This window comes from Saccopteryx leptura, chromosome X (genome assembly GCF_036850995.1).
Source record: "Saccopteryx leptura isolate mSacLep1 chromosome X, mSacLep1_pri_phased_curated, whole genome shotgun sequence".
Taxonomy (NCBI): Eukaryota; Metazoa; Chordata; class Mammalia; order Chiroptera; family Emballonuridae; genus Saccopteryx; species Saccopteryx leptura.
The window spans coordinates 81,199,220-81,225,503 of record NC_089516.1 but is presented as its reverse complement, the minus strand read 5'-3'; the positions used below and the strand labels follow the sequence as shown (position 1 = coordinate 81,225,503).

The 26,284-nt window shown below is 37.8% G+C and overlaps 1 protein-coding gene and 2 pseudogenes across 1 annotated transcript in view; 2 read left to right on the top strand and 1 right to left on the bottom strand.

Annotated features, from left to right (window-relative positions):
- The window catches only part of TCEAL9 (transcription elongation factor A like 9), a 303,391-nt gene that overhangs the window by 85,613 nt on the left and 191,494 nt on the right, over positions 1–26,284 (top strand). The gene's annotated exons all lie outside the window — the stretch shown is intronic.
- LOC136386385 (extracellular tyrosine-protein kinase PKDCC pseudogene) lies at positions 13,226–20,723 on the top strand (annotated as a pseudogene).
- Positions 22,639–23,626, bottom strand: LOC136386384 (E3 ubiquitin-protein ligase SIAH1-like; annotated as a pseudogene).

The window sequence follows — 26,284 nt, the reverse complement described above, 5'->3', positions numbered from 1 at the left end:
GTACAATTCTATAACACATCATCTGTATATTGTACTGTGCATTCAGCACCCCAAGTCAGGTCTCCTTTCAACACCATTTACCCCCCTTTACCCTCTTCTACCTCCCCCACCCCTTTCCCTCTTGTCATCCCCATACCATTGTCTGTATCTATGAGGGGTTTTTTGGGGGGTTTTATTTTGCTTAATCCTTTCCCATTTTTCACCCAGCTCCCCAAGTATTATTTTCACACACAATATATGGACGTGTTTCTAAATTGATAAATATTTTAAATGATGTTATTAGGGTGACACTGGTTGACATACTTATACAGGTTTCAGGCGCCCAATTCTATAACACATCTCTGTAAACCAAACTGTGTGTTGACCCTCTAAGTCAAGTCTTGGTCTATCACAATTTATCTTCCCTATATACTCCTCCACCTCCCCACACCCACAGTCACCATATGGTTGTCCATCTCCAAGAGTTTTTTTCTTTTTTTTTTTTGTCCTTTCTTGCTCAATCCCTCCATGCCTCTCAACCAGCCACCCCCCTCCACTGACAGATGTCAGCCTGCTCTAAATGTATGAGTCTGTCTCTATTTTACTAGTTAGTTCATTTTATTCATTAGATTTAACATATAAGTGAAATCATATGGTGCTTATCTTTCTCTAGCTGATTTATTTCACTTAGCATAATGCTTTCCAGGTCCATCCATGCTGTCACAAAAGAAAAGATTGCCTTCTTTATTATGGTGCATAGTATCCCATTGTGTTAATATACCACAGCTTTTTTATCCACTCATCTATGGATCGGCACTTGTGCAGCTTCCAAATCTTGGCTATTGTAAATAATCTTGCACTGAACATGGAGGTGCATATATTCTGTCAAATTAGTGTTTTGGCTCTCTTTGAAGAAATTTGTAGAAGTGGAAATGTTAGGTTATAAGACAATTTTATCTATAATTTTTTTTGAAATAACTCCATACTGCTTTCTACAGTGGCTGTACCACTCTGTATTTACACCAACAGTGCACAAGGGTTACCTTTTCTTCACACCCTCGCCAACACCTGTTTGTTGATTTATTAATGATAGCCATTCTAACAGGTATGATGTGCGACCTCATTGTGGTTTTAATTTACATTTCTTTGATGAATAGTGACATTGAACATCTTTTCATATGTTTATTGGCCATCTGTATATCCTCTTTAGAGAAGTGTTCATTTAAGTCCTTTGCCCATTTTTTAAATTGGATTGTTTGGTTTTTGGTGTTGAGTTTTACAAGTTCTTTGTAACTTTTAAATATTTTTCCCTTATTGGTGAATTCATCTCCCATTCAGTGGGTTGTCTTTTCATTTTGTTGATGGGTTTCTTTCGCTGTGCAAATACATTTTAGTTTGTTGTCATCCCATTAGTTAATTTTCTTTTGTTTTCCTTGCCCAAGGAAATATATCAGAAAAAAATTTTGCTACAAGAAATATCTGAAATTTGACTGACTATGTTTTATTCTAGGATTTTTATGGTTTCAAGTCTAATATTTAAGTCTTCAATCCATTTTGAGTTTATTCTTGTGTATGGTGTAAGAAGGTGGTCTAATTTCCTTTTTTTTTTTTTTTTTTTTTTTTTTTTTTTTGCACATACCTGCACAATTTTCCCAACACCATTTATTGAATAGACTGTGTCCTTTGTCAAATATTAATCAACTATGCAAGCATGGGTTGATTTGTAGGCTCTCTTTTCTATTACATTGATCTATTTATCTGTTTTTATGTCATTGCCATGTTGTTTTGATTACTTTGGCTTTGTATTATAATTTGGTATCAGGTAGTGTGATTCCGCCAATATTCTTCTTTCTCAAGATTGCTGTGGCTATTTAGGGTCTTTTCTGGTTCCATATAAATTTTAGGAATATTTGTTCTGGTTTGGTGAGATACATCATTGGTGTCTTGATAGAAATTGTGTTGAATATATAGATTTTTTTGGGTAATATGGACAATTTAATCATGTTAATTTAACTATCCATGAGCACAATATAGGTTTCTACTTATATGTATCTTCTTGGATTTTTTTCTTCAGTGTCTTACTTTTTGAGTCTTTTATACCCTTGGTTAAATTTGTTACTAGGTATTTTACTCTTTTTTAAAGGAATTGTGAATGGTACTAACTTTTTAGTTTTTCTTTCTGATAGTTCATTATTTGTGTATAAAAATGCAACTGATCTTTTTTTCTTCTCTTAATTTAATGTATTTCTTTTTTTTTAGACTTTATTCATTTAGAGAAAGAGAGAGAGAGAGAGAGAAGAGGATAGGAGTAGAAAGCATCAACTCCCACATGTGCCTTGACCAGGCAAGCACAGGGTTTCAAACCAGTGACCTCAGCATTCCAGGTCTATGCTTTATCTGCTATGCTACCACAGGTCAGAGTTGCTTTTTATTTTTTTAATTCAGTGAAAGGAGGGGAGGCAGAGACAGACTCCCGCATGTACCCCAACCGGGATCAATCAGGCAAGCCCACTAGGGGACAATGATGCTCTGCCCATCTGAGACGTTGTTCCATTGCTCAGTAACTGAGCTCTTCTTAGCACCTGAGGCAGAGGCCATGGCGTCATCCTGAGTGCTGGGGGATAACTTACTTCAATTGAGCCATGGTTGCAGGAGGAGGGTGAAAGAGGGAGAGAGAGAGAAAGAGAGAGAGAGAGAGAAAGGAGAAAGGGAGCAGTGGAGAAGCAGATAGGTGTTTTTCCTGTGTGCCCTGACTGGGAATCAAACCTGGGACATCCACACAGAAAGCCAACGCTCTAACACTGAGCAAATCAGCCAGGGTGCAACTGACTTCTGAATATATATTTTGTATCCTACTACTTTATTGAATACCGTATTTCCCTATGTATAAGACACATCCTAATTTTGGGGCTTGAAATTTGAAAAAAAAAATGTATTACATAAATGAACTCAAGTTTTATTCATCATAAAATTCATACAACTCCTTGCCTGACCACACTGTGGCGCAGTGGATAGACCATTGGACTGGGATGTGAAGGACCCAGGTTTGAGACCCCCGAGGTTGCCAGCTTGAGCACGGGCTCATCTGGTTTGAGCAAGGCTCACCAGCTTGAGCCAAGGTCACTGGCTTGAGCAAGGGATCTCTCAGTCAGTCTGCTGTAGCCCCCCGGTCAAGGCACATATGAGAAATCAATCAATGAACAACTAAGGAACCGCAACGAAGAATTGATGTTTTTCATCTCTCTCCCTTCCTGTCTGTCTGTCCCTATCTGTCCCTCTCTCTGACTCTCTCTGTCTCTGCCACGAAAAAATTCATACAACTAACTCCTCATCACTGTCAAAACTCTCATCCATTAGCTTGTCCTCATCTATGTCTGATGACAAATCACTGTCTTCATATATTGCCTTGTCCTCAGTTCCATCTATGGCATTTGAAATGCCACACTTTTTTAATGACTTCACAATGATCTCAATCTTGATATTATTCCAGGATCTTTTCACTCAGGTACAAACTTTTCCTATAGTTGGTTTTTTCACTCTTCCTGCTGGTGTCAAATTGTCCCCAGAAGACTTCATTCATTGGTTTCATGTGTTTCTCATGGCAGCTTTGAAGGGTTTCTTAATCCTGATATCAAGTGGTTGGAGCTGGAATGTCAAGCCTCCAGGTATGATGGCAAGTTTTGTTTTTTGCTCTGCAGCAATCTTCTTTGTGTATTTTGTTTTGTGCCCTGAACTGATCAAGCACCAATAGGGCAGGTTTGTGTAAGAACTCACCTGATCTCCTTCTCCAAACTTTCTCAAACAGATCTTCATTTCATCCTGATCTATCCAACCCTTGTCATGAACATGGACAATCACTCCTCAAGGAATGTCTTCTTTTGGCTTTTTTTTTTTTTTTTTTTTTTTTTTTTTTTTTGCGCTTGAAAATCAGCATAAGAGGCAGCTTAGTTCTGTGGCACAAAAAGCTAGAATAACTGTGTAATGACTCTTTTCATGTCCACTTGTCTTCACAGTTACAGTTTTCACCCCCTTCTTATCAACAGTTCTGTTACTTGGGACATCAAATTGAAGGGGGACTTTGCCATATTTGCAATCTGTCCCAACTCAAACTGATGTGTCTTCCAAAATTGAATGACAAAATGATGAAATTTAAAGACCTTCTGCTCATAGCTTTCAAGCATCTTTTGGGTAAGTCTGGTGCACATACATATAATTAGTCCATTCCATTTCATGAACCTGAAGCACCAATTGTGTCCTCCTTTGAAATCAATAACTTCTTTTTCATCAGCAATTCTTCTTGCCTCAGGCTGAACCATCTTTGTGGACACAGGAATTCCAATTGCCCTTTGCTCTTCCATCCATATCTTCAATTCCCTCTCTAAATCAGGCCATGTTGCTGATTTGACTCTCATGGCCTCCTTTTGCCATGGCAATTTCAGTAGGGTTTCTTCTTCTTTAGCCAGTCTCAGATTGATTTCTCAGTTGGAGGATGACCAAACTTAAGTATAGCAGCACGATTTCCATTCACTTTTGCAAACTAGATCACTTTTAACTTGAATTCAGCATTGTACAAACATCTTTTCTGAACCATTTCTGGGAAGAGCGTGGCAAAACGTAACCTACTGTAATGCACCCGTAACAAGTGCAAAACAATGAGTGCAAAGACAACAAGTATAAAAAAGCAGGAAATGCAAGTAAAAAAATCTGCAACAATGAGCACAAAAACAAGTGCAAAAGAGCAAGGAATGCGAGTAATAAAATCTGCAACAATAAGTGCAAAAACAAGCACAAAAATGCAGAAAATGCAAGTGGAAAAACTACAACCAATGTATAAGACACACCCAGTTTTTAGACTCCAACTTTTTCGAAAATGCTGTCTTATACATGGGGAAATACGGTACATTTGTCAGTTCTAGTAGTTTTTTATGTACTCTTTAGGATTCAGTATATACAGTATCATGTCACATGCAAACAATGGCAGCTTTACTTCTTTCTTTCTAATTTGGAAGTCTTTTATGGCTCCTTCTTTTCTGATTGCTGTGGCTAAGACTTCCAGCATTATATTGGGTAAGAGTGGTGATACTAGACATCCCTGTCTTGTTTCTAATCTTGAGTAAATGCTTGGTTTTTGCCCATTAAATATGATGATGGTTGTGGGTTTGTCATAGATGGCCTTTATTGCATTGAAGAATGTTCCCTCAATTCTCATTTTGCTTAGTGTTTTTGCATAAATGAGTACTGAATTTTATGAAATGCTTTTTCTACATCTACTGATATGATCATGTGATTTTTATCCTTCAATTTTTTTATGTGATGTTTCATGTTTATTGTTTTGCAGATGCTGTACCAACCTTGCATTCCTGAAATAAATCCCACTTCATCATGGTATATGACCTTTTTAATGTATTGCTGGATCTTTTTTGCTAATATTTTGTTGAATATTTTAGTGTCTATGTTCATCAAGGATATTGGCCTATGATTTTATTTCTTTGTAGTGTCTTTAGGTGGTTCTGGAATTATGACAATGCTGACCTCGTAAAATGAGCTTGGGAGTCGTCCTTCCTTTTGAATTTTTTGAAATAAATTGAGCAGAATAGGTGTTAATTCTTCTTTAAATGTTTGGTAATATTCACCAGACAAACCATCTGGTAAAGGGATTTTTGTTTGTTGGGAGTTCTTTTTTATATACATATATAATATATAATAATAATACATTATTTCTTCAATTTCACTAGCTCTAATCTGTCAATTCAGGTGCTCTCATGTTTCATGATTCAGTTTTGGAAGATTGTATGTTTCTAGGAATTTACCCATTTTGTCCAAATTATCCAACTTGTTGGCATGTAGTTGTTTGTGATATTTCCTTATAATCTTCTTTGGTGTCTGATGTTACTTCTCTTTCATCTCTGATTTTATTTATTTCCGTCCTCTCTCTTTTTTTTTGTTGATGAGTTTGGTTAAAAGTTTGTCAATCTTGTTTATCTTTTCAAAGAACCAGGTCTTGGTTTCATTGATCTTTTGTATTTTTATAGGCACTATTGCATTTATTTTTGCTCTGATCTTAATTATCTTTTTCCTTCTACTCACTTTGGGCTTTGTTTATTTTGTTGTTGTTTCAAGTTCCTTTAAGTGTAAAGTAAGATTGCTCATTTGAGATTTCTCTTGTTTCTTGAGGTAGGCCTATACTGCTATAAATTTCCCTCTTAGAGCTTCTTTTGCTGTGTCCCATAGATTTTGAGTTATTGTTTTCTCATTTTTATTTGTTTCAAAATATCTTTTGTTTTGTGCCTTGATCTCATTGTTAACCCACTCATTTTCTTAGGAACATGTTATTTAGCATTCATGTCTTTGTGTGCTTTACAGGTTTTTTTCTTGTGATTTATTTTTAATTTTACACCATTATGGTCAGAGAAGATGCTTGATATGAGCTCGGTCTTCTTAAATTTATTGAGACTTGTTTTGTATCCTAACATGTGATCTATCTTAGAAAATGTTCTGTGTGTATGTGAAAAGAATGTATATTCTGCTGCTTTGGGGTGAAATGCTCTGAAGATAGCAACTCCAACTGCTCTAATGTGTCATTTAAAGCCACTATTTCCTCGCTTATTTTCTGTCTGGAAGATCTAGCTGTTGATGTCATAGGGGTGTTACAGTTCCCTACTATTATTGTATTGCGTTTGATCTCTCCCTTTATGTACATCAAGATTTGCTGTGCATATTTAGGTACTTCCCCACTGGGTGCATGAATATTTACAAGGGTTATATCCTGTTGTTGGATTGCTCCCTTTATCATTATGCAGTGTCCTTTTTTGTCTCTTACTATATAGCCTTTGTTTTAATGTCCATTCTGTCAGATATAAATATTGTTACCCCAGCTTTTCTTCATTTCCATTTCCATAAAATATCTTTTTCCATCACTTTACTTTTAGTCTGTCTGTATCTTTCATTCTGAGATGGGTATCTTGCAAACAGTATTTATATGGGTCTGACTTTCTTATCCATTCAGTTACCCAATGTTTTTTGATTGGTATATTTAAGCCATTTACATTTAAAATTATTATTGATAGGTATGTATTTATTGCCTTTTTATTCTTTTAGCTATGTTTCTCTATTATTATTATTATTATTATTATTATTATTATTATTAAAACAGGCCCTTTAAGATTTCTTTTATACAAGTTTGGTGGGAACAAATCTGTATAAAAGCTAAAGTTCTTTAGCATTTTTATGTCTGGGGAGCTCTTTATTTCCTCTTCAATTTTAAATAATAGCTTTTTGTGTAAAGTTGTCTCAGTTGTAGGCCCTTGCTTTTTATCACTTAGAATATTTCATTCCAATCCCTTCTAACCTAAAATGTTTCTGTTGAGAAATAATCTGACAGACTTATGGGAGTTAAAGTGTTAGTAATTAAATGCTTTTTTCTTGCTGCTTTTAAGATTTTCTCTTTGTCTTTAACCTTTCCTATTTTTTTTTAATTTTATTTATTCATTTTTAGAAAGGAGAGAGAGAGAGAAGAGAGAGAGAGACAGAGAGAGAGAAGGGGGGGAGGAGCAGGAAGCATCAAGTCCCATATGTGCCTTGACCAGGCAAGCCCAGGGTTTTGAACCGGCGACCTCAGCATTTCCAGGTCAATGCTTTATCCACTGTGCCACCACAGGTCAGGCAACCTTTCCTATTTTAATTATGATGTGTCTTGGTGTAGTCCTCTTTGGCTCCACCTTGCATGGGACTCTCTGTTCTTCCTGGACTTGTGTTTCTTTTTCCTTCACCAAGTTAGACAAATTTTTAGTCATTATTTTTTCATATACGTTCTCACTGCCTTGCTCTCTCTTTTCTTTTCCTGGTTCCCCTATAATACATATGTTGTTACATTTCATGTTGTTCCAAAGGTTCCTTAAACTGTCCTCATTCTCTTTAATTCTTTTTTTTTCCTGCTCTGATCAGTTTTTTTTCTACCACATCTCCTAAATCACTGATTTGATACTCTGCTTCATCCAACTAACTACATATTCCTTTCAGTGTTTTCTTTTGTAATTTTATTTTTTTATTGATTTTTTAATTCTTAAATTTTCCCCTTTGATTTTTGAGAGTGAGGAAGGGAGAGAGGGAAGAGGAAACAAGAGAGAGAGAAACATAATCTAATTGTTTTATTTAGTTGTGCACCCATTGATTACTTCTGATACATGCCTTGACTGAGGCTTAAACGAATGACCTCACAGTGGAGCTGGCACCTGCGGGATCTAGCTGGTGATCTTGGAACTCCAGGATGATGCTGTATCCACTGACCAGGGCTGATTTGTTATAAATTAGATTTATTAGGGTGACATTGGTTAATAAAATTATATAGGTTTCAGATGTACAATTCTTTTATTTTTTTCAGAAAAAAAAATTCAATTTATTTTTTAATTGTGCTGGCATGCTTTCAAGTGTCCTATTCCATATAAAACCACTTACACACCATATCATGCCCCCTATGCCCCATGCAAAATTTCTTTCTACCCCCACTTCCCACTTTTGCCCCTTTCCCAGAGAGAAAGGTGTTCACCCTCCATTACCTCACCTCTGTATAAGCCACCCAGTCCTTTTCCTGTACCCTTGTCTATCATCCTTTCAGCAAAACAATGGACACAGCTGACCAAACCCTGCTGTAATGTCTTAGGCTCCCTGTCATTTCCCATCTGCCCTGAGCTGTCCTTGGCCTGCCTCCCACTACCAAGGCACATTAATGCCACCTGGTGTTCCATTCTGTGCAGGCCCTGGAGTCAATGTTATAACAATCTTCTTTTATATTTATCATGTTTCCAGACAGAATTAGAATTATTCTGTGCATAGGTTCATAGGCTGAGTTTTGAGAGAAGGGATTGTGTATTTTTGCTCTTTGAAAAAGCTCTGTACAGAAGTTTGATGATGATGGTGGGTTGGTGCCATCTTGTGACAGAAGCCTGCACTGCAGCTTGAACATTGCAGAGCAGGAAGGTGACAGGGAGGGAGGGTGAGGTGGCTGTTCTTGGAAATCCTGGAAGGAAGAGGGCATTGCCAGTGTACAAGGGTACTGATGGCCTCCAGACAGAAAGTGCACCCTCTTCTTATGCTGAAGAGAAAACTGTAAGAGTAAAAAGAGTTTTATTTTTATCCTCTGACCTATGGATAAATCACTGGACATATCCATAAGCAAAAATAAATCTGTGTCATTTTTTATTGTTGTAAACTCTGTTTAACATTTATTATGACCAATTTTCCCCATAAATAGTTTTTTACAATAACAAGTTATTTCACAATAAAATTTCAGAAAAAAATAAAACTTCAGATTTATTGGTTTGTTTGTTTCTTTGTTTTACATCAAATGGGCATTTCATTATATAGATGCCAAAAAATTTATTTCGCCAGTATCTTAGTGATCAAAATTTAGTTCCTTTACCATAATTTCTATTACAAAAATAGTTTATTTAACACTCTTGTTCATATATATTCAGATATCATTGTAAGCATTCTTTATGTTTCTGAAAGCTTTCTTTCAAGACTATACAATCTAAAAGCTTTTCTATTAACCCATCACATTCAAAATTCTATTACCTATATTTATTCTTAACAATACATTATTATAATGCTTGTTTTCAACATGTTGGAGATCATTTGAATCATTGCTAATCTAATAAACAATAAATCGTCTCTCATTTGTTTTCATTATAACTCACTTTTAATCCCTACTTGAATTCCATCTTAATGATGTGATACTCAATTTTTACAACTTTCTGTTATTTGGAATTCAGAATCTTTCTGATATTGCCTATTATCAACACTGGGTAGATGGCATGTTTTCAGTGTCTGTACTCTGGTAAATTGCACAGTTTAGGCTACATTTCATTTGTCTATTCACATTAGACAGCTGTTGGCCAAATAAGTTTGTAAATATGATATATATGTTTGTTCGCCTATAGTTTGCATTGGGTGTGGGAGACAGGCTGCGAGCTGGCAAAGTCATTATAGCCTAAGGCAGGAGTGGCCAACAGTTTTTGCCCCCGGGCCAGATTAAAAAGAAAACATTTTTCACAGGCTGGACAAAATATTAAAATTTAAAAATGTTAAATACAAAAATGATTCGTTTAAGTAAACAAAATTTTTATTATGTAATTTGTTTATGAATAAATGTAAGTGAAAAATATTTTTAATATACAATATTATTTTAATAAAAATATATTTTAATGAAAATATAATTACATACGGTATAAATATCCAAACTGTATTGCAATCAATCTAAACAATATTTTTTAAGTATTTTTTTTAATTTTTTATTTATACATTTTAGAGAGGAGAGGGAGAGACAGAGAGAGAAGTGGGGAGGAGCTGGAAGCATCGACTCCCATATGTGCCTTGAGTAGGCAAGCCCAGGGTTTCGAACCAGCGACCTCAGCATTTCCAGGTCGACGCTTTATCCACTGCGCCACCACAGGTCAGGATACAATCTAAACAATATTTAATTAATAGAATGAGCTTGAAGGGGTTATATTGCAAATAAAACAATTATTTTGTTTTACAAACAGCCTGGACACATTTTCAGTTATCAACTGCAGCTATTGTCTATGCTACAATGCCACTTGATTCAGCACTCTTGACCACAAAAATAACGAATTGTGCACCTTGGGTGCACACTGGCAAACTCCGCCTAAAAGAATGGGTTTCACATCGCCACTAAACATCAAACAGTTCATATTGAGTACAGACGAGTACAAAAATTTTAAATCTTCATAATGGAATTTTTTAAAATATAAAGAAGTATCGCAAAACCATTCGACCAATTATTGGAAATTAACCCTAGATTAGTCACATGTGGAATTCTTTTCCATGTATCACTATCTTCTTAAATATCTCGATTTCCAATAATCAAAGATGCTTCCACTTCTGAGTAGCTGAGATTTTAAAGTAGTGAAGAATATTAAAAAATTGATCACGGGCCGCATAAACTCATTACTGTATGTTGTCCATGCCTGGCCTAAAGTTTAATTTTAAGACTAAGCCTTTCCCGCCCTTTTAATACTAAGATCTTTTCAAAACTAAGCTTTTCCCTACACCCTTGACTGTTGTATGATGTGGGGTGGTGCACTCTTATGAATAATCCGACTTAGGGACTATATCAAACTAAAAAGCTTCTGCACAGCTAAAGACAATAAGAACAGAATAAAAAGACAAATCACACAATGGGAGAATATATTTGACAATACATCTGATAAGGGATTAATAATCAAAATTTACAAAGAACTTGTAAAACTCAATACCAGGAAGACAAAAAATCCAATCAAAAAATGGGCGAAAGAAATGAATAGACACTTCTCCAAAGAGGACACACAGATGGCCAATAGGCATATGAAAAAATGCTCAACATCACTAATCATTAGAGAAATGCAAATTAAAACCACAATGAGATATCACCTCACACCAGTCAGAATGGCGCTCATCAACAATACAACACAGAATAAGTGCTGGCGAGGATGTGGAGGAAAGGGAACCCTCCTATACTGCTGGTGGGAATGCAGACTGGCGCAGCCACTGTGGAAAACAATATGGAGATTCCTCAAAAAATTGAAAATCAAACTGCCTTTTGACCCAGCTATCCCACTTTTAGGAATATACCCCAAGAACACCATAGACCTGCTCCAAAAGGAGAAATGCACCCCCATGTTTGTGGCAGCATTGTTCACAATAGCGAAGATCTGGAAACAGCCCAAGTGTCTGTCAGAGGATGAGTGGATTAAAAAGCTTTGGTACATATATGGAATACTACTCAGCCATAAGAAATGATGACATCGGATCATTTACAATAACATGGATGGACCTTGATAACATTATACGGAGTGAAATAAGTAAATCAGAAAAAAACTAAGAACTATATGAATCCATACATAGATGGGACATAAAAATGAGACTCAGAGACATGAACAAGAATGTGATGGTAATGGGGGTGGGAGGGTGGGGGAGCTGGGATGGGTCAAGGAAGAAGAGGGGGGGTGGGGGAGGGGAGGGCACAAAGAAAACCAGAATGAAGGTGGAAGACAATCTGACTTTGGGTGAGGGGTATACAGCACAATCAAATGTCAAAATAATCTGGAGATGTTTTCTCTCAACATATGTACCCTGATTTATCAATGTCACTGCATTAAATTTAATTTTAAAAAAATAAAATAAAATAAAAAGAAATTAAAAATCAGACTTCCTTTTGACCCAGCTATCCCACTTTTAGGAATATACCCCAAGAACACCATAGCACTGTTTGAAAAGAAGAAATGCACCCCCATGTTTATGGCAGCATTGTTCACAATAGCAAAGATCTGGAAACAGCCCAAGTGTCCATCAGTGGACAAGTGGATTAAAAAGCTTTGGTACATATATACTATGGAATACTACTCAGCCATAAGAAATGATGAGATCGGATCATTTACAACAACATGGATGGACCTTGATAACATTATACTGAGCGAAATAAGTAAATCAGAAAAAACTAAGAACTATATGATTCTATACATAGGTGGGACATAAAAATGAGAATCAGAGACATGGACAAGAGTGTGGGGGTTAAGGGGTGAGGGGGAGGAGAGGGAGGGTGTTGGGGGAGGGAATGGGCACAAAGAAAACCAGATAGAAGGTGACAGAGGACAATTGGAATTTGGGTGATGGGAATGCAGCATAATCAAATGTCAAAATAACCTAGAGATGTTTTCTTTGAACATTTGTACCCTGATTTATCAATGTCACCCCATGAAAATTAATTTTTAAAAAATAAATAAATAAACAAACAAACAAAAAAGAATCCCATTTATGCCTCAGATAAGTGACTTTGTATCGGAGACTTCCTTATTTGTATATTGGCTTAAAGGTTTTGATTTCTACACTATAAAATGAGGCAAACCGGGTTCCTCTCTCTCTCTTGGTTCCTGAAATTAACATTGCAGAGAAGCAGCCAAGATGGTGGAGTACTGAGAGAGAAGCCAGTTTGTGCGGAGTTTGTGCAGGTAGAAGGAGATGGGGAGCAGAGGTGAATAAGGCTGGTGAGGTAGAAACCTTTGATTCTAGGAAACTTGGATAAGTCAGTCACTTTGGGAGCCCTGAATGGAAAGGGAAATACACTGTGTGTATTTCTTGCCCGCCGGGTGCGAGCTAGGATTAAAAGTAATGGCCCACCAGTTCTTGGCTCCATTGTTTCATTACCATCTGTCCAAATCAAATACAAACCTGCACGGGCCAGGCAGCTGTGATGGTGGCCGTGGCTACTGGCTTTACAACGGTTGAATGTGTCCTTTTTGAACTCTTGGGTAAATTCTAGTATTGTTATAAGAGAACCTGATGAATGAGAGAGAGAGAGAGAGCCTGAGTACATGGGCATGTACTGAGAACCACATTTCCCTCTGCTTCCTCTACCCCTTCATGGCTTTGCTTCCTGTTTAGTCATTTCTACAGAATTAATACATGACTACCTCTCCCTAAGCAACTTACTCCCTTATTCTTGGGCAGCTCTGTGATGTTGAAGAAAGATGAGCTTGGCCTACTTTAATGAAAATGTTCATTTTGCTGTCGTCCACACTACCTAGACCCATTTAACCAGGTTCAGTAGAATCTCTGCATAGGAGTTCCCCTAAGACACGATAATGAGTTGTTTCTGGATTTCAATCATGTTATCTGTACATGTTCCCTTATAGACAGTGTGCCCTGTTACTTTGGGTTATTTTTGGAGTGCTTCAATAGTTTACCACAATGCCCCTTTCGTTTGTCTCAAATTTACTTTTTTGCCAATTTACTGAAGGTGATAGGGATTAGTAAAAATGATTGAAAATTATTCCTGGACCTTTTGATCTTGGAACAGAAGCATCTAATACTTAAGGAATGGATCTGACAAAATTTAACTGGCAGTGTTAGCACAGTCTGGAATATCTAGAAAGCATTGCATTACAACACAATGAGTCTCTTGTAATTCCGTACAAATCTTAGAATCAACTTGTCAATTTCTAAAGAGAATTCAACTGGGCTTCTGATATAAATCTTATTGAATCTGTAGGTCAGTTAGTGGAGAATTACCATTTTAACCATGTCTATTTAGTCTTCTGATCCATAAACAGGGTATATTTTCTTAATTATTTAGATCTTCTTTAATTTCAACACTGATTTTTATTTTTAGAGCATAAGTTTTATAATCCTTTTGTGAAATTTATTCCTAAACATTTTATTCTTTTAGATATTTTTGTAGTCAGAATTATTTTCTTGTCACTGTAAATTATTTAGTTTATATAATGTAGATTAATCTTATCTCCTGCAATATTGCTGAATTTGTTTATTAGACCTAATAGTTATTTGTTATTGTTTTAGTATTTTCTATATATGATCATGCCATCTACAAACAGGTAGCTTTGCTTCTTCCTTTCAAATTTCATGCTTTTAATTTTACTTCTTGCCTAATAACCCTGCCTAGAACCTTCAGTTTAATGTTGAATAGAAATGATGAGAGTGTCTTGATCTTGATTTTATGGGAGGAAGAATTCAGTCTTTCATTATGAGATATGATGTTAACTGTAGGATTTTATAGATGCCCTTTATCACATTGAAGAAGTTTTCCCCTATTTCTTGTTTCTTGAGATGATTGTCATGAAAGAGTTTTAGATTTTTGTTAAAAGCTTTTTCTATATTTAGGGAGATGATCATGTGATTTTAATTTTTTATTCTATTGATATGCTGTATTACATTATTTTATTTATTTTTTTGGATGCTGAACGAACATTCATCCTTCAGATAAATCTAATTTTGTCATAGCATATAATTCTTTTTATATATTGTTAGGGTTGGTTTGTAGTATTTTATAGAGGATAATTGCATCAATATCTATAAAAGATACTAGTCTGTAGTTTTGTTTCCTTGTGATGGCTTGAATGTTGGGGCAATAAAATGAGTTGTGAAGTGTTTCCTTATATTCTAATTTTTGAAGAAGTTGATGAAGAAGTGTTATTAATTCCACTTTAAATGTTTTATAGAATTCAGCAGTGATGCTATCCGAAACTAGGTTTTACTTTGTAGGGGTTTGTGGGGGTTTTTGTTTTGTTTTGTTTTAATTATTTTACTTGTTATATTGTCACAAACCAGCATGGCAAATGATTTTGCAGTTCTCGGGTGGGAATGGTGAAGGATTAGAAAATAAACACAGAAAAAAGGGATGATATCGGGAGGTCTTATGGTAGCTGATGGCCTACCAAAAGTGCCTGCACTCCCAAAAGTTTTATTTTTGTAGTGTAAAACAAAGTCATTTGCAAATCAAAGAAAGCTCAATACAAAGTCACACTTCTGAGGAAAACCAAGAATTCTCCCAAGTGCAGAAAACCCTTACTGTGCATAACATCTTAACTTCACAAAACAAAGGGTAAAAAGAAAACTGCTTCCAGTCTCTTCAAGGAACATGGGGTATGGGACGAATGGAAACACAGCTAACATGGTTGTGTGGAGAAAGGCATAGCCTTTAGCAACTTTATCAAACAATCAGAGATTTGTGAGGAAAAGCTTATCTTTTTGGCTTAATTCTTAAACTGCGAGGACTTCTGTCAACTCACAGTCTCCCACATTATAGGTATATTCACATTGACTATTTCTTCTTGAGACAATTTTGGTAGTTTGTGTATGTCTAAATATTTGCCTATTTTATCTAAGTTATCTAATTTCTTGGTATATAATTATTATAGTATTCTTCTACAATCCTTTTTATTTTTATAAGGTCAGTAGTTTCTGATTTTAGTAATCTTTTTAACTAAAAAAAGGTGAGAGAGAGAAGGACAGAGAGGGACAAACAGACATGAAGGGAAAGAGAGATAAGAAGCAACAATTCTTCATTGTGGTACCTTAGTTGTTCATTGATTGCTTTCTCATAAGTGCCTTGACTGAAGATGAGGGGCTTCAGCTAAGCCAGTGACCCGTTCTCAAGCCAGCGACCCGTTTGCTCAAGCCAGCTACCTTGGGCTTCATGCCAGCGACCTGTTGGGCTCAAGCCGGCAAGCCCACACTCAAGCTGGTGAGTCTGGGCTCAAGCCAGATGAGCCCATGCTCAAGCTGGCAACCTTGGGTTTTTGAACGTTAAGTTCTCAGCATCCCAGACTGATCTTCTATCCACTGCACCACTGCCTGGTCAGGCCAATTTTAGTAATTTGAGTCTTCTCTATTTTTAACTTGCCCAATCTAAATAAAGTTTGTCAATTTTGTTGATCTTTTCAGAGAAATAATTTTTAACCTCATTGAATTTTTTTCTAGTCTCTATTTCATTTGTTTCTGCTTTAGCCTTTATTGTTTCCTTCCTTTTGTTAGCTTTGGGTTTAGTTTGCTTTACTTTTCTATTTAGATTTAGTGTAAAGTTATTTTTAATTTGAGATGTTTCTTTTTTAATATCATTTTTATAGCTGTAAATATCACTCAGAGCACTGATTTCAATGTATTCCATAAATTGTGATATTTTGTGTATTCAGGTTCAAAGAATTTTCTAATGTCCCTTGTGATTTCTCTTTGATTTGTTGTTTAACTTCCTCATATTTTTTAATTGTTTAGTTTTCCTTTAGTTAGAGATTTCTAATTTTATTCCATTATGTTTGGGGGCAATATTTTATATGATTTGTATTTTTTTAATTTAATGAACTTGTTTTCTAGTTTAATATGTGTTCTATCTTAACTAAAATACTAGCAAATCAAATACAACAATACATCACAGCCAAGTGGGGTTCATTTCAGGGGCACAAAGATAATTTAAAATAAGCAAATCAATCAAGGTAATATACCACATTGACAAAATGAAGGGTAAATAATCATGATCATATCAATAGATGCAGAAAAAGCATTTGATAAGATCCAATACCCATTTATTATTAAAATACTCAATAAAATGAGTATAGAAGGAAGTACCTCAACATAATAAAGGCCATATATGACAAGCTCTCAGCTAATAATATCTTACTTAATGATGAAAAACGGAAAGCTTTTCCTCTAAAATCAGAAATAAGATAAAGATGTCCACTCTCACCACTCTTGTTCAACACAGGGTTAGAAGTCCTAGCTAGAGCAATCAGGAAAGAGAAATAAATAAAAGGCATCCAAATTAGAAATGAAGAAGTAAGACTGTCACTTTCTGCAGATGACATTATTCTTTATATAGAAAACCCTAAATACTCCATCAAAAAAATATTAGAAACAATAAGTATAGTAAAGTTGAAGAATACAAAATCAATGTAGAAAAATTCACTGTATTCCTATATACTAATAAATATATTTCAGAAAAAGAAATGGAAGAAACTATTTCTTTTGCAATTTCTTCAAAAAAATAAAATATTTTACTTTGGGTGATAGGCACACAGTACAATCAACAGTTCAAATGCTATAGAAATGTTTACCTAAAACCTATGTACTCTAATTGATCAATGTCATCCCATTAAATTTAATTTTATAAATATTTTTTAAAGTATTAAAATACCTAAGAATAAACTTAAAGGATGTGAAAGACCTATTACTGAAAATCACAAAGCATTATTAAAAGAGATTTTAAAAGACATGATGAAATGGAAAGATATTTCATGTTCATAGATCGGAAGAATCAACATTGGTAAAATACTAATATTACTCAAACAATATACAAATTTAATGCAAACCCAAACAAAATCCCAATGACATTTTTTAAAGAAATAGAACAAAAAAATATCATCAGACTGGTATTTATCCACAAAAGACTCCAAAAAGCCAAATCAATCTTAAGAAAAAAGAGCAAACCAGAAGTATCACACTCTCTATTTTCAAATTATACTACAAGCCTACAGTAATCAAAAGAGCATGGTATTGACAGAAAATCAGACACACAAACCAATATAAACTGAATTGAGAGCCTGGGAATAAAATCACATGTATATGGACAAATAATGTTTGACAATGGAGCCAGAAACATTCAATGGAGAAAGACAACTTCTTCAATAGATAGTGCTGGGAAAATTGGAAAGCCACATGTAAAAGACTAAAACTAGACTACTGTTTTTTCCTATATACAAAAATTAACTCAAAATGGATCAAAGAACTGAATATAAGACTGGAAATAATAAATTATTTCTTTATTTAATTAATTTTTTGTGGCAGAGACAGAGAGTCAGAGAGAGGGACAGATAGGGACAGACAGACAGAAAGGGAGAGAGATGAGAAATATCAATTCTTTGTTGCAGTTCCTTAGTTGTTCATTGATTGCTTTCTCATATGTGCCTTGACTGAGGAGCTACAGCAGACCTAGTGACCCCTTGCTCGAGCCAGCGACCTTGGACTCAATCTGGTGAGCCTTGCTCAAACCAGATGAGCCCGCGCTCAAGCAGGCGACCTTGGGGTCTCAAACCTGGGTCCTCCACATCCCAGTCCAACACTCTATCCACTGCGCCACCGCCTGGTCAGGCCGGAAATAATAAATTAGATAGACGAAAACTAGATACTAAACTTATAGACCTTAGTATTAGAGGATTTTTATTGATAATTTGACCCAAAGGCAAGGGAAGGAAAGGCAATAATAAATGAATGACTATATCAAACCAAAAAGCTTCTGCACAGCAAAAAAAAGAACAACCACAACAACAACAACAAAAGGCAACTAACAGAATGGAAGAAAATATTGGCAAACAACAGCTCCAACAAGAGGTTAATATCCAAAATATATAAAGAACTTATACAACTCAACACCAAAGAAACAAACAATCCAATTTCAAAATGGGCAGAAGGCCCAAGGAGACACTGCTCCCAAGAAGACATACAAATGGCTAACAGATATAAGAAAAGATGCTCGACTTCACTACCTATTAAGGAAATGCAGATCAAAACTGCAATGAGATGTCATCTCACACTTGCTGGAATGACCTTTATCACCAATATAAGTGGTAGAGAGGCTGTAGAGAAAATGGAACTCTCAATCACAGCTGGTGGGAATGTAAAGTGGTACAGCCACTATGGAAAATAATATGGAAGCTCCTTTAAAAATTGAAAATAGAGTTGTCATATGACCCAGCAATCCTTTTTCTGCATAGCTAACCAAAAATTTGAAAACAATTATTTTCAAAGATATATGCATCCCAATATTCACTGCAGTACTATTCACAGTGGCCAAGACATAGAAATAACCAAAGACTCCTTTGCTAGAAGATTAGATAAAGACGTGGTGCCCTGGTCAGATAGCTTCGTTGGTTAGAGCATTGTCCAGAAGCACAGAGGTTGCTGTTTCGATCCCCAGTCAGAGTACATGCAGAACAGATTGATGTTCCTGTCTTTCTCTCACTCTTTTCCTCTCTCTAAAATCAATAAAATAAACATTAAAAAAAGATGTGGTACAAGTTCTGAAAGTGTTTTTAGCACCCGGCTCTGTGCCTCCCCGCTGATCAGTCCCTGGGTCCCTCACCAGCCTTGGGCCTCTGGGCCATTGCGGGGGTCACAGGGATCTTGCTTGGCAGTTCTGAGCACCACAGCAGAAGGTGCAGCTCTATTCCTGTGAGAGACTGGCTGGCCAGCTTGAGCAGAGGAGCTTGACGGACCTGGCTAAGGGAGGGCCGAGCCTGCATTGTCCCAGGGTACCTGCAGGCAGGCCCCTTCTTTATGACTCTTTGAGTTGGCCCTCGCTACCTGCCTGGCCCATGCCAGCGCCTTGGCTGTGTGGCGTACCACAATGTGTCCTGCACACACGTATGTGGGCTCTGGCTATGCCAAGATCCTGAAAGGGCTTCCTGCCTGGCGGAACCTCGGTGGCACTCAAGGTGTTGGACTTAAAAGGCCACGATTTACACCGCTGCATGAGTGACTTTGGGGCACAGAGGGTCTGCTACTGGCTGGCAGCCCACAAGCTGCTCAAAGAGATGTTACTGCCAAAGTGGCTGTGGCATCCTAACGTGCTGCAGCTCTATGGCTACTGCTACTAAGACAGCAAGGACATCCCAGACACCTTGACCACCGTCACAGAGCTGGACACCCTGGTGGACATAATCTAACTACTACAGATGTCCTGGAAAAATCAATTCCTAATCTGCCTGAGTATGGGCCACTTTTTCCACCACGGTCTCACTCCCTGCTGAGCTCAGTCACTCTGCTGGACTTTGCCCCCAAAAGTTTTGTGTGGGTGAATGGGAAGCCAATGCACGCATGGAGGAGACACCATGTGCAAGCAACTCCAGGTGCATACTGGAGTTTCCATCCTGGAACTGTATCTTCCATCTTGCTCAGCCCAGGGCTAGTGCCAGGGCATGAACGAGAAGCATACCCACTACAATGCCAACAGGTTATATCTTCACATGCCTCCTTCCTCACAGTGCCGCAGGCTCACTATAGCCTCTGCTGGACAGCATTAGCAATGCCACAGGAGAACTTACGGTACTTGGCAGGTGCAAAGGACCTTGGCCTAGCTGGAAAGAATACTGCACCTTTACCTGAGCTTGCAGTATCTGCAGAACCCCACCACAGGCAGCAGAGCTGAGAATCAGTACAGGGCAGACCACATTCTCCCCCAGGAAGACCACCACTGCTGTTCATCCTATCATCATAGAAGCTGCATGTTTTTTTAGTTCAATTTGGCTCAAGCCATGAACGTCTGTTAGAGCCATACCAGTGTTGAGCCTTTCTTTGTCACCAACCAAACCACCTGGACAGGTCAGCAGCTGATCTTTGTCAAGACAAGATAGAGCCATGTGGTCTCTGATCTCAGCAAGACCACATATCTGATGGCCTCTTGATGACTTATCTGAGGGCTCAGCTAACCAGCTGACCATATACCCCTACTGGGTTTGCCTGTAGAGGGAATGATTTGCATTAGCAACATTGCATTTTACCCAGGAACCACTGCAGACAAGGCTGACATCCCAGAGAGAACGAGGTGACCAGGACAATATGCAATAATGCAAAAATGTTAAAATGTGAGTTTACCAGTCTCAGTATGGGATGCCTAAGGCTAAGAATCATGAGAGGCTGACAGCCTCTCCAACACTCTGGGCTGCCAGCAAAGCTCAGACTGGTTTCCTTTTCTGGGTTCTGCCTCTTAGTGGGACAATTCCATGGGCAGCCCCATCATCGTGTTCATAGTGTGAGAATGTAGCCAAAGCCACGACCACTGCTGCTGTTGCTACTGCTGCTACAGGTGCCATGACTTAGTGGGAGCTGTGTAAGGACAACTGGTCACAAAATGTTCTCTCAACCGAGCTCCAGAAAGGTGACTTGATAGGATACTCCAAGAAGTCAGTGACTCTGTACCTGAGAAAGCCACCTCTGGCCATCTGACTAGGAGTCTCTCGCAGGCCAGCCTAGGGACAAAGGCAGAAGAAACACACAGTATGAGTCAAGATGTGGGGCTGAGCAACAGGTTGTGGTTTGATCCAGATCCCAGAGTGGGGTGGTAATGGGCCCTTTCTGCCTCACTGGCTTTCAGTGAAAGCCACAAAACAGCCAGAAACAGCCTCTCCCTCCTCCTGAAGTTTGTATATTCAGAAGCTTTTGTACTTCTTGTTCATTTAAATGTTTATTTTTTAAATTTAATCAATTAACAAAATGGCATTTCAAGACAAAAAAAAAGGAAAAGGAGACAGAGAGAGGAAGATGTGGAAGACAGAGAGAGGAAGTAGTATACAATGGAATACTACTCAGCTATAAGAAGAGAGGAAATACTGCCATTTGCAACAACATGGAAAGATCTTAAGAATATCATGCTGAGCAAAATGGATGAGGCATAAAATTTTAAGAACCAATTGATTTCACTCTATGTGGAATATAAAACTGAAAGCAACAAGTGGACAACAAGAAAAACAATGAAAAAACTCATAGACACAGACAGTAATATGGTGGTTACCAGAGGAAATGGTGACTGGGAAGCTACTAACAGGTAAAGAGGGTCAAATATATGGTGATGGAAAAAATTTTAACTTTGTGTGGTGGGCACACAATGCAATATACAGATGATATATCATAGAATTTTACACTTGAACCTTATATAATTTTTTTAACCAACACCACCCCAATGAGTTTAATTTTAAAAGGGGGGAGCAGTGGTTTAAGACCAAAGTGACTTGTCAGTTAAAGGAAAACAAACACACGTGATCACGAAAGCAACAATAAAACAAAACAAAAATCTAGTATTTTTCAACATTGCACTCAATCTACAACAAACACAAAATTAGAATTATTTTACAATGCTTCCTTTCTTAATGCAAAAGATGCCCTTCTATGGTGTGTATATAGATATATTTTTTCCAGTGGTTAACTGTTGACTCATCTTTTAAACATATTAGTGTTACCACATACAACTGTTTCCATTTAACAGCCTTTTATTTTATTTGCATTCATATGACTACCTTCCACCTACCAAAAGTATCAGGTTGGCAGGCAGAAAAGTGCCTATGCTCTATGAAATTGAATACAATGTTTTTACATAGTGAACAGAAAATGTTTTATTGCCATTTCTTTTTTTTTTTAGATTTTATTTACTCATTTTTAGAGAGAGGGAAGAGAGGAGAGAAAGAGAAAAGGGAAGAGGAGCAAGAAGAATCAACTCCCATACATGCTTTGACCAGGCAAGCCCAGGGTTTTGAACCAGCAATCTCAACATTCTAAGTCGACGCCTCATCCACTGAGCCACCACAGGTCAGGCAGATTGCCATTTCAACACATAGAAAAATATACATTGATGCCTAAATTGCTACTTTCTGCAATAAACTGTGCGATGCTGGTGTCAAAGACTAGACAGTCACTGTTCATAATCACTGTTTCAGTCTCCTCATGAAATATCGGGGATTAGCTTCCCAAGTCAATCACAATGTATGACCATTTAGCTCAAGTCTGTAAGTAAAATTTTTAGCTTACTGTGTGTTTCTATCAGCTGTACAGCTGCAAAGAACTGCTGGTGACCATCATAATTTTTCTGTTTCTTCAAGACTATGGTGAAATGAAAGCCATAACAAGACTGCATCATGACCCAGTCCACAACACCAGGACAAGCGAAGCCTATAGCAAGAAAGACTACTTTCTCTCCCTGCAGGGTTCCGATGGACTTATGCTGACCATTCAGGGCAGGGATGACATCATTCAAAGACCCTTGCCACTTACAGGAATCACTGGGCTGAAAGTCACAAAGCTTTTGATGGTCTGCTTTTTCCGTGTGTGGCAGAGTTATCTGACAGCCAGAAGAAGCATGTTCACAGGGTTAAGTACTGAGTGGGCCACTTTCTCCATCGCCAAGTGGCGAATGGATCCCAGTGGGCCCAGCAGGTTGGACAACACTTTAGCTTTGGATGACAGGCTTCCAACAAAATGGCCACTCTGACACTGAAGAATAGGTGGTGACACATGGTCAAAGCAGACGAGATGCCCAAAAGGACTGTCCAAGTCATTGTTGGATGTGACTATCCCGGTCAGGGTGGTCATCCCATAGGACAGTGTGCACTTGGAGGTCTCAGCAGTAAACTGTCCCAGTCTGGCAGCTCGTGTCCCTGGGTGGAGAGCGAACCTCCAACTGTCTCCTCCTCACAGATATTCCATCTCCCCACTAATCCTGACAATCTCAGGAAGAGCCGCCACCTTTTCCTGGTGCAGAAGCCAACAGGATACTCTGGGCTGCTGTCGCAGCCACCACAGCCACTGGAAAGCTCATACCCTTAATGGCCACGGTTGCCAGGGTTACCCCTTGGCCATCACTTCTGCGTTGCCAGGGTTACCCCTTGGCCATCACTTCTGCATTGCCAGGGTTACCCCTTGGCCATCACTTCTGCGTTGCCAGGGTTACCCGGGATGCTTCACTTCAGCCTTTGTTGCCAGAGCTCCACCCTGGCTGCTGCAGCCAGTTGCCATTTCTATGTCCTCCAGCCCGCACTCCTCTCCCAGCTGTATTCCCGCTAAATACCACATACCGCAGAGGGGGTCATCCCTTTACTTTCAGTCTGTAGTAGGTGTCTCAGTGACACAGTCTTTCTGATTACACGTTAGCTAGGTACTCTAGTAATGTCCCTTGTGTGGGTTATGTGATCCCTGCTGTTTAAGTGTAGTCTTTATTGACGTTGTCCTGTCCGTTGGTGGAGTTGACCCTCAGGCTGGCTGACCATGAGGACTGACCCCAGCCACAGTGTACGAGCTGCTGTGTGGGGGTTGACCCTATGAGTGGAATTTACCCTAGCAGAGTCTGGTGCCTGCTGTGATCTCCCTTTGTGTGTGTTGTGTGGAGCTAATTGGGTTGTGCTTTGATGTGGTTTGAAGATGTCATTCTTATTACAAACTAAATATTATCATCTCGAGTTTACATGTCTGTACTGAAATTTATTCAGAGGAAAGAGTAGAGTTGTGTCCAATAATGCTCTATTTTACTACTTTACTATAAAGTTAGTCTACTAGTTATATTTCTAGATAAGCCTTTCAAGAGTTCTGTATTGTCAAAACTATTTTGAAAAGTATTTTATTGTTTTTTCACCCTCATTCTTCCACAGCTGTACAGTGGAATTTCCAGAGGTATATCATGCATGGGATGTCAATAGATTAATTTGAAAGCAAACATAAAATTCAGGGGACTTCTACTTAGCCATGTAGCAAGGCAATTTTTAATATGTAAAACAATGTTAATCTGTTTACTGCTTTCAACATAATGAACATCCAAACCTGTAGAGAATTTTTTAGTTTATTTGAGCCAAACTGACGACAATTGCTAGGAAGCAAAATCTCAACGGATTGAGAAAATGCTCCAGAGAATGATACTTTTTCAGCTTATTTTATAAATTAGAATAAAAGGAGGAGACATAAGAAGATTTACATGACACTCATTGGCGGTAGATTAAGGAAGCAAGAGAAAGCAAAGAGGGTGGAAATCTCTGGGACTGGATAAAAGGCAAAATGGAGAGACACATTCTTCTTTTACAGAGGCGAGTACAGGATACTGCATGGCGATGGTATGCAGGAAATAAGATAAGAATTAAGGGTTCTGTGGTCTTGTGCTCTGATGTCACTGGTGGGCCCTTGAGTGGTCTAGAAAAAGAGAGTGTGCTGACATTTCTTTCCAAGGTTTTTTGTGGTTTTTTAAAATTTTTTATTTATTCATTTTAGATAGGAGAGAAAGAGAGAGAGAGAGAGGAGAGACAGAGAGAGAGAGAAGGGGGGAGGAGCTGGAAGCATCAACTCCCATATGTGCCTTGACCAGGCAAGCCCAGGGTTTCGAACCGGTGACCTCAGCATTTCCAGGTCGACGCTTTATCCACTGCGCCACCACAGGTCAGGCCATTTCAAAAATGTGTTATATTAGATGTCAAATGGACAATAGAAATGCTCACTTAAGGCAAATGTTGATATTTTTCAAGGAAACTACAGGCCTAAGATGTGACTACCCTCAATGACCTGTTTTTAGTTTGGAAATTTTATGTTTAGACCATCTATGTGTTTACTTTCAGTCTCTGATTTTGTAAAGCCCACCATGCAAGCCTCTACTGAATTTTTCGAGTTTAATATGTGGTCCCTTTTTTTGTCCACAGTGCTTTATTTTAGAAAAACACATTTTTCATGAAAACTTGCCTTTTATGGTATCATGTAATTAGGTTTGCCAGATTAGCAAACAAAAATACAGAATACCCAATGCAATTTGAACTTCAATCTGATCCAGCAGTGATGCAGTGGATAGAGCATAGGACTGGGACATGGAGGACCCAGGTTCGAAACCCGAAGTAGCCAACTTGAGCACAGGCTCATTCAGCTTGAGTGCAGGCTCGCCAGCATGAGTACGGGGTTGCTTGCTTGAGTGTGGGATCATAGACATGATAGCATCAATGCTGGCTTGAGCTCAAGGTCACTGGCTTGAACAAGAGGTTACTCAATCTGCTGTAGCCCCCTTCCCAGTCAAGGCACAAATAAGAAAGCAATCAATGAACAACTATGGTGCCACAACGAAGAATTGATGCTTCTCATCTCTCCCTTCCTGTCTATCCCTATCTGTCCCTCTCTCTGACTCTCTCTCTCTCTTCGTTTCTGACAAAGAAAAAGAAAGATATTTGAACTTCAGATAAACAATGAATATTTTTTAGTATTCATACATTACATGCAATATTTGGGACACATACTGAAAAAAGAGATAAATATTTTCAGTTGATACAATTACATTGCAATTCAGTAAATATCTGGAACCATTTTTTTCTTTATTCTTTTTCAGTGGTCAAATCTCTCTAAATGTCAGTTGCCTAATATATGTATACTTTCAAATAATACTGATATAAAATTTTCTTATATTGATTTTTAGAACTATGGCATTAACATTTCTTAAGCACACATGATATTAGGC